Source organism: Neltuma alba, unplaced genomic scaffold (genome assembly GCF_004799145.2).
Source record: "Neltuma alba isolate B1F8T4 unplaced genomic scaffold, ASM479914v2 tig00011174_pilon, whole genome shotgun sequence".
NCBI classification, from domain to species: Eukaryota; Viridiplantae; Streptophyta; class Magnoliopsida; order Fabales; family Fabaceae; genus Neltuma; species Neltuma alba.
In genome coordinates, this window is record NW_021635902.1 from 67,296 (window position 1) to 76,785 (window position 9,490).

The window sequence follows — 9,490 nt, forward strand, 5'->3', positions numbered from 1 at the left end:
TCAAAATCTACATTAAAAGTAGGAAAAACACTAGGCATAGGTTCAAAATTCCCATCAGATTGAGTTAATTCCTAAATAATTCTACCCCTAGGTTGTCCAAGGATCCTATTCTGGCCATTAGTCTCTTCCTGCCCCTCATTACCACTATTATTAGGTCTATTATGATTGCCATTCCCATTTCCACCATTCAGAGGTATTTCAACTATGATTTCCTCTTCTACTTCCTCACTCTCACTAGATGAATAGGATTGGTCTCATAAAAGAAGTGGGCTATAGGATCCTGTATGTCTACCTCTCCTACCTCAACATGCTCTAGGTATGCACAATTACTCAAAATCAAGCACAAATAGAGTAAAAGAGAAAAGTAGTGTCAAAACTTTGATATTTACCAAGTGTATATTTTAAAACTGAGGCAAACTCAATGATTTCAAATAATGCTTAGTGAGTTTGATGTGTATGAAGTGCTATACACTCTCAAAGTATGTGCAGAAAGCAAAGGTATGCAAAAGAATAAGTCTAGACACTTAGAAAATATTTTTAGTGCAAAACAGCTTAGGTCGCGACTTATAGTACCCAGGTCGTGACTTGAGTTCACAGAGAGCAACCTTGAAAGGAAAAGGAAATGATGTCGCTACTTTAAAAAGTCTAGGTCACGACTTAAACAGACTGAGAGCAATATTGGAAAACAAAAAGTAGAGGTTGTGACAAGCCACAAGTTAGGTTGCGACTTAAGCACTAAGGTTGCTACTTCAAAGATATGAGGTCGCGACTTCACTTCACAGAGAGATACTTTCACAAAACCTTTGAAAAATTCACCAAGTACTTTAACTAGATGCTCAATAAACTATGCACAGAGTTCAAAATTTCAAGCAATTAGCCAAAACACTCAAGATCAAGTTAAAACAAAATGCAAAATGTTGTGTAAGAATGCAAATACCAAAGTATAAAAAAGCAAGATATTTGTTTCTATTTGTTAAAATTTTTATGCTATGAAATGCAGAAGCTAAGTTCAAAAACTAAAACTCAACGAGAATTGACCCAAATCACAATGGTATGAAAAACTAATGGTGCCATTGATCGGACTAGGATGTCACCTTTCGGGTCATCAAAATTTGTGATTGCACTAGATAATGTAGTATAAGGTGTAACCAATCATTCTTCTTGAGGAGCGCTTTAATTGAAAAAAACCTAGTCTAAATTGGTAATAAAAAACATGATGATTTGGGTGAAGAAAAAAGGGGGGTTTCAATTGTTTAAGGTGGTGCAATAATTGAAAAGTACAGAGGATTAAATGTTTTTGGTATTTTAATTGAATGAAGAGATGTTTTGGATTAAAAGGGAATTATGATGAAAGAGTCTCTTAATGATGGAAACTTAGCTATCATTGCTCTTTAAAATGATTTAGGAGTTTTAGAAAATCTCAGTTTGTAAAAATCCCCAAGTAATCACTTAGGTCCAATGTCTTAATTAATGAAAAGTCACTTTAATCAAAGTTAATTAACATCTCTTAAAAACATTGCTAGAAACCACTTAGAGTGTAGATAAACGGATGATGCAAATGTCCTCAGAAAGTCAATCAACAATCATTGAATACCAAGCACACAGAATAATCACCAATGATCACTGATAATTAAATGAACACAAGGATTCAAAACTGATATATATATAAATGATCCAATATTCATAGCATCCAATCCAAATACATTCAATAGTCTAAACACAAGATTTACAATCATAAATCAAGTCTGAAACAGATGCAGAAATCTCTAAATCTAGAAATACCTAACACAAAATCAATACAAGTTTAGACTGGTAACTCCCCTATTAGATTCTTGAGCTCAAGCTTCGTCCTCCATCACCAAGAGGCTAAGTGTTTAGCCTCTCATGTCTTTAAGCTGATCACAATCGCTCCAGGAATGAACAGTCATGGTTAAAGCTAAAAATGGGGTTGGAAAAATGGAGAAGAAGGTGGTTCAAGTGGTTTAATTGGTTTAGAAATGCACAAAATAATGAAGATATGAAGGAAAATAGAGGTTTTGGGTGTAGGATCAATTGAGGCTTAAGAGAGAACAGAAGAGGCTACTATCCCTGCAAATCTACATAATAGAGAGTCTTTTTTTCGTGGTAGCTGCCCCCTAGGTGTAGAAGCTCAGAAACATATTCCAAAATGCATAGCTTTACTTAACACACTTAGGTTGTGACCTCAGGAGTGTTAGGTTGTGATTTAGGGGGCCCAGGTCACAACCTTAGAAGTTTTATGTTGCAACCTGGGGAGACAGAGAGCTTTCATCTTGACTCAGGTCTAAAATGCGTAGTTTCATTAAAAGAGCATCCAGGTTGCGACCTCAAAATTCCATGTCATAACCTGGGGAGGCAGAACAGTCTAAGCTCTTGTGTTTTGGTCCTTGTAACTCTGTGGCTCCATCTATGCTCTATTTTGGGTCTTGGATCCTTCTCCAATTGCCTAAAAATCATGATAAAGAGCTTTGTAAAGACTAACTGATTTCAAATCAAGGCAATTACAATTAAGGAGAGAAAAATGACTCCTTTTTACCTCTTAAACAGCAAAACACAATGCATGACGTAATGTATTCAAATGGATATAAATGCATGCATAATGAGGGTAAAAGTGTTTTAAAACATTAGAAAACACTTGAGAAAATCATATAAAGATTGGGTTCCATTACTCATCCCTCCCCCACACTTGTTTAACAGCATGAAGCAATGAATTCAATGTAGGTAACTAAGAGCAAGAGAAAAGAGAGATGCAATCTTAGTCATGGAGGCTTATAACTAGTATGGTAGAGGTGAAGGCGGTTGACTCTTGAGTAGAAATATTTTTCAAAGCCATATTTCACTTTGTACTTTCTATTTGAAAGCTTTGAGACCACCTCTAAAGGTCCTATCCAAGTCTCCTTAAAGTCTTTGTGAAGTTTGGAGTAACTAGGAACATATGCTGTGGCATAGTCACTAATGTCATACTCCTCTTTATCAACTTGGAAAGCTCCTTTGGCAAGTGTCTTAAGATCTAAAGACAAAGGATGTAATGAAAAAAGTGGACTTGTCAATTGTTTAACTACAAGGTCTAATGATTTATATTCTTTTGATGATGGATGATGGATCTCACACAAGACCTTGACAGGTTGTCCTATCTCCTTTAATGCTTTGATCAAATTTAATGGCTTTTTAGGTTGATACCTTATAGCTCCACTACACCCTATAAAATCATCACAAGAAGTACCTTTCTCAAGCACTTTTGGGTTAATGGGAGGTTCAATAAGCATATTATCTTTACATGAAATAGTACATGGAGTGGAAGAAGTGTAATCCAATAAACAAGTATTGGAACACAACACATCACTACAATAGGAGGGAGAAATACAAGAAGGGGTAGAATGGGGGTAATAGACCATGAGTGCGTTAGAAGATTCAACAACCATGTGAGAAGAACTATTATTTTTAACATGTAAATCATCATCGACTTCATCAATAAAGCACCATCATGCAAGGAATAGTCTTTGTTAGGTTTCATGCTCTCATACATGTTAAAATACACAAAATGATCGCCTACACCCATTGTTATAGAACCTTTATTTTAATTTCAGTATTAGCAGTTCTCATTGTTATATTAGCTTTACATGAAATAGTACATAGAGGGGAAGAAGTGTAATCCAATCAATAAGTATTGGAACACAACACATCACTACAATAGGAGGGAGAAATACAAGAAGGGGTAGAATGGGGGTAATAGACCATGAGTGTGTTAGAAGATTCAACAACCATGTGAGAAGAACTATTATTTTTAACATGTAAATCATCATCAACTTCATCAATAAAGTGCCATCATGCAAGGAATAGTCTTTATTAGGTTTCATGCTCTCACACATGTTAAAATACACAAAATGATCGCCTACACTCATTGTTATATAACCTTTATTTTAATTTCAGTATTAGCAGTTCTCATTGTTATATTAGCTTTACATGAAATAGTACATGGAGTGGAAGAAGTGTAATCCAATAAATAAGTATTGGAACACAACACATCACTACAATAGGAGGGAGAAATACAAGAAGGGGTAGAATGGGGGTAATAGACCATGAGTGTGTTAGAAGATTCAACAACCATGTGAGAAGAACTATTATTTTTAACATGTAAATCATCATCGACTTCATCAATAAAGCGCCATCATGCAAGGAATAGTCTTTATTAGGTTTCATGCTCTCACACATGTTAAAATACACAAAATGATTGCCTACACTCATTGTTATATAACCTTTATTTTAATTTCAGTATTAGCAGTTCTCATTGTTATATTAGCTTTACATGAAATAGTACATAGAGTGGAAGAAGTGTAATCCAATAAACAAGTATTGGAACACAACACATCACTACAATAGGAGGGAGAAATACAAGAAGGGGTAGAATGGGGGTAATAGACCATGAGTGTGTTAGAAGATTCAACAACCATGTGAGAAGAACTATTATTTTTAACATGTAAATCATCATCAACTTCATCAATAAAGCATCATCATGCAAGGAATAGTCTTTATTAGGTTTCATGCTCTCACACATGTTAAAATACACAAAATGATCACCTACACTCATTGTTATAGAACCTTTATTTTAATTTCAGTATTAGCAGTTCTCATAAAAGGTCTACCAAAAATTAATGCACCTTTATTCGTGCTTTCCTTAGACATACCCAAAACATAAAAATATTCAGGAATAAGTAAGTCATTAACCTTTACTAGCACGCCTTCAAGCACCCCATGTGGATATCTAACAGTATGATCTGCTAATTACAAAATAACACTAATGGGCTTAAGGTTAATGATACCTAGGGACTCATAAACTGACTTAGGCATTATATTAATAGCAACTCCTAGGTCTAGTAAAGTTTTTGGAATAGTAGTCCTTCCTATAGTGCAAGGTATAGTGAAACTCCGCGGATCTTGACACTTAATTGGTAATTGGGGCTTAAAAAGTGTATTGATATTGGAAAGTAATTAGACTATCTTATTAGGCTTGAATTTCTTTTTATCCCTACAAACATCTCATAATATCTTGGCATATTTTGGTTGATAGGCTAACTCAAGTAAAGGAACATTAACTTCCAATTTACTAAATAGCTCAAACAAGTCATCATCTCTTTTATTGTTAGAATTAGATTTTCTGATGCCTTGAAGATAAGAATATGGAAAAGGACATTCCTTAAGATTTACCTTATTACCTTTATTGCAAGCAACTTCTTGTGTGTGAGGTTGATTCCCTTTAACAGCTCTAATATCCTCTTTGTCAATAACAGGTATGGTGGGGTTTTCTTCAAAATGCTCTTCTCCTTTATACTTTTAGATGAGGGTATAACTATAGAGGTTGGCTCTTAGGATTGCAAACTTTCATCTAAAACAACCTCTTCATCTTCACTTTCCTCATCTTTCTTCCCAACTAGCTTCCCACTCCTCAAACTTGTAGTATTTATGCCTTTGGGATTAATAACAGTGTTAAAGGGTAGGTCTCCCTTCTTAGCACCTTGCTCACTTTTAAAATTTTCCATTTGAGTAACAGAAGCTTGGAGTTTATTATTTCTGACCTCAAGTTGCTCCACCTTGTCACACAACTTGCTCATCATGTTTTGTAAAGTGTCCTCCCTATTGGGTTCTTGAATTAGAATTTCCCTTGCTATAGATAGTTCAACATAGTTTCCCATAGAGGCATTCCCAAACTGTCCTTGAGAGTTCCCAACACCTCTATATACATTTTCCTTGCCTTGACCACCTTGAAATCCTCTATTATCATTGCCACTCCACTTAAATGTGAAGTTTCCTCTCCAACTATTAGTGTAAGTGTTTTGGGAGAATTGGTTGGGTCTTTGGCAATTTATGGAAGCTACCTCTCTAACTTCAACCATAGAAGGACAATTAGAAGTAGTATGCAAAGGACTAGCACGCACATCACAAGTGGTAGGACCAAGAGCTTGGGTTATTCGAGTAGTGTGTGGGGATTTAATTTGGTGACTTTGTTGAGTTTGCATAGCCTTTTGCATACAAATCATTTGATCCCTTAGAATGACCAATTTGTTCAAAATTTTATCCATTTGCCAAGCTCCTACTCCATGTACTTGAGCAGCATCTCGAATTTCAAACTGTTGATTATTTGCAACAATCTTCTTTAACAAATCCCATACACCTTGAGAAGTTAAGTCAGTCAAGGAACCACCAGCAACAGCATTAATGGTAGACTTTTGATGATCTAGTAATCCATCATAGAAGTATTGAACTAAATATGGTTGAGAAATTTGATGGTGTAGGCATTTAGCGAGAAGAGCTATGAATCTTGACCAATATTCATATAGACTTTCTCTAATTCCTTATTGAATACTATAGATCTCTTTCATCATCCTTACTATCCTTGAAGTAGGAAAATACTTTTCTAAGAAATGCTTTTTCAATTGCTCCCATGAAAGTATTGCAAAATGTTAAGGCAACATGTGCAGCCATTCCTTAACCTTGCCTTGCACAAAAAACAATAAGGCTTTACTCAGTACATCATCAAGATGGGCTCCTAGAGGCTTCATGGAAGAACAGATCATGTGAAGGTTTCAAAGATGCCTATATAGATCCTCTCCTACATTACTATGAAATTTGGGTAAGGCATTTATCAAAGATCCTTTTAATTTAAAGTCGGCATTAAAATTGTAGAAGCCATAAGAGAATTCATTTCTCTTATGCTTCTACGCCTAATATTAGCTCTATTATTTTCAGCTTGTTGCTCTTGCCTATTGTTATTGAGATTAAGCCTTTCCTCCTCTCTATGAAATTCATTAACCCTAGGTGCTTCATTACCTTTAGACATACTATTATGATCCATAAAAAAATAATGGCCTATGTAACTACCAAGTGAAGAATCAGATTCATCAAATTCAGAATTATCACAAGAATATTCAGAATGTAATGAAAATGGAGGTGTAAAGGTGCAGAATGTTCAAAATGCAAACTACTAGTACCCTCAAGTAACCTTTCTTTCTTAAGTGTCCTTAGAGTCTTATTTATCTTAGTGTCAAGTGGCAAAAGTGTTTCTTTTCCAGATCTGGTCATACAACACTTAAACCACTCTAACAATCAAGCACCCAACAAGCAACTCAACTTCAACAATCAAGAATTTGAATAGATCAATTAAAGAATTAATGAATGTAAGTCAAGAGCAGATTAAGATGCAATTAAGCACTCAGAAGAATATCAAAGACCCAAAGAATACAATGAAAAACAAGTCAGATCAATTCTAGAAATTTTCTGCAGCAAGGCATTTTGCAGTGGTGAAGGATAGAGTGTGCCGAGGCGAATCTTGGCTGAATCAAACTTCTTCCTTTTTTGTGACGAGCGTTGCCATGAACACCAAATTATACCTGGAAAAAAGTGACAGAATCACACTATAGATGCAAAACAGCAGCTTTTCCCACCTGTTTACCACTAAGCCACTTCCCTAATCACCAAGATATCTTCTAACAGTAATTTTTCAACAAGTAAGCAAGCAAGAAAAACTAATCAAATCAAGGAATGACAATACTTCAAAATATTTCTCAGATTTTTTAGAAAATTTTATTAAACTAGAAATCAAAAGTTGAAAGAATTGTAATAACACAACCCAATCAAAATGATATTTAGACACATGATTACCAAAGAACTAGGTTCCCAAGCAATACCGCTAAATTTGATGAGCCTTATTGCTTAACTATCAAATAAAACTAGGCTAAATGTAATGTAGTGGCACTAACCTAGATGTCTAACTCTTGAGGAACTTATGAATGTCTTAGTAATCAAGCACAAATATCAAATTAACCAAGTATGATGTATAAAGTAATTATGTAACCAGTGACTATATCAAATACTAAAGCAAAACTATCTAAAGTTTTTATAATTTCTAGATTTAGTGAGTAAAGAAGAATGCAATGTATGAATTATCCTTGATGGTCAAGTCCACCAATCATCATAGTTCATCTCTTGATTTGAGTTTCAATTCCTTTATTAGACTCAGTTTGTGAAGACCTTCTATAAACAATGAATTCAACAAGCTAGAACCCTAACTCATCAAACTCATCTTAATGCCTAATATGGATTATACTTTGCAAAAGATATTCTACTCTCTTAATTAATAATGTTAGAACCCTAATTGGTGAATCAAGAGATTCATATACTTGAGAAGAAAGAATAAATTTAACAAAAGGAAATATCAATCAAATCAATCAATTAAAGTGCAGAATCCAATCCAAATCTTAGTCTTAATGTTATTCAACCAAATTACACCTTATTACAATCACAAATCATAGATCTAAACCTTAGAAATTACAATCTATAAATGTAAAGAGTGAAACTAAGAATAAGGTAGAAGAAACTCCCAATGTAGCTTCAGGAACTCAAATTGGCTTCATTGAACATCTAAGAATCAAGATCTAGTCTCTCATGATTGAAATCACAGCTCCACCAATCTCAGCAACTTCAATGGCCACAGTATCAATGATCTAAGGAGGAACGAAGGAGAATAATCAATAGAAAATGAAAGAATTGGAGTAGAAATGATGAACTGATGATGGAGAATGATAAAGAGGTTAAGAGGACCGAAGTTGATAGAGTTTGGACAAAGAAAACAAAGCTTAAATGGAAAAAATGACAGAATACGGATTCTGGCATGCGTTCTGGTGTCTAAATGTAAATCTTGATCATTTCATCGTGGTGAAGAGAATAGTGCATCGCAGTAAAGCCAAAATGACACCATTTGGATTAATGAATCTGTACTCCTTGATCAGACGTTTTCATCATGGCGAAGGTCAGAGTGCACTTTGGTGAAGTGATGAAGAATCACTCTTTCCTTGATTTCTTCAACCTCTGATCACCAACAATAGTCAAATTGAGCTCATAGTGATCTAATTCAAAGTATACACGATACATAAGAGCTAATGAATGAATAAAATTCACAAATTACCACATAAAAACACACATTTGACTCTTATACCCTTGATGCACAAAAACCTCTATTTTAACCCAAATTACATAATTAAAAGCTACAGAAGCATAAGTTTGGACTAGAAAATATACGTAAAATATGAGACTTATCAGTAAGGTATAACTAATGAGTAGGATACCTTGTGTATATGCATATGTAATAATGAAACTAGTTTATCATAGTGTGTATACATATATGGATGATTGATATAAATTATCCACATAGGAGAAAATATATGCAAGTAGCATGAGGCTAGTTATAACACATGATTCCCCATCTCCTAATGCACCTACAGTGACTCATATGCTGACCCAAGCATTCTTGTATCCACCATAACTAAAAGTCCTCCCCCAACAGGAGGGAATCTCAATTCCAAAACAAGAAAGTTTATCATTATGGAAGATGCAATAAGGCTGGGCATACTACCAAGACATGCAAGAATCCAAATTCCAACTGAGAACATGTTGTGAAAACCTATTTTTTGCAAATGAA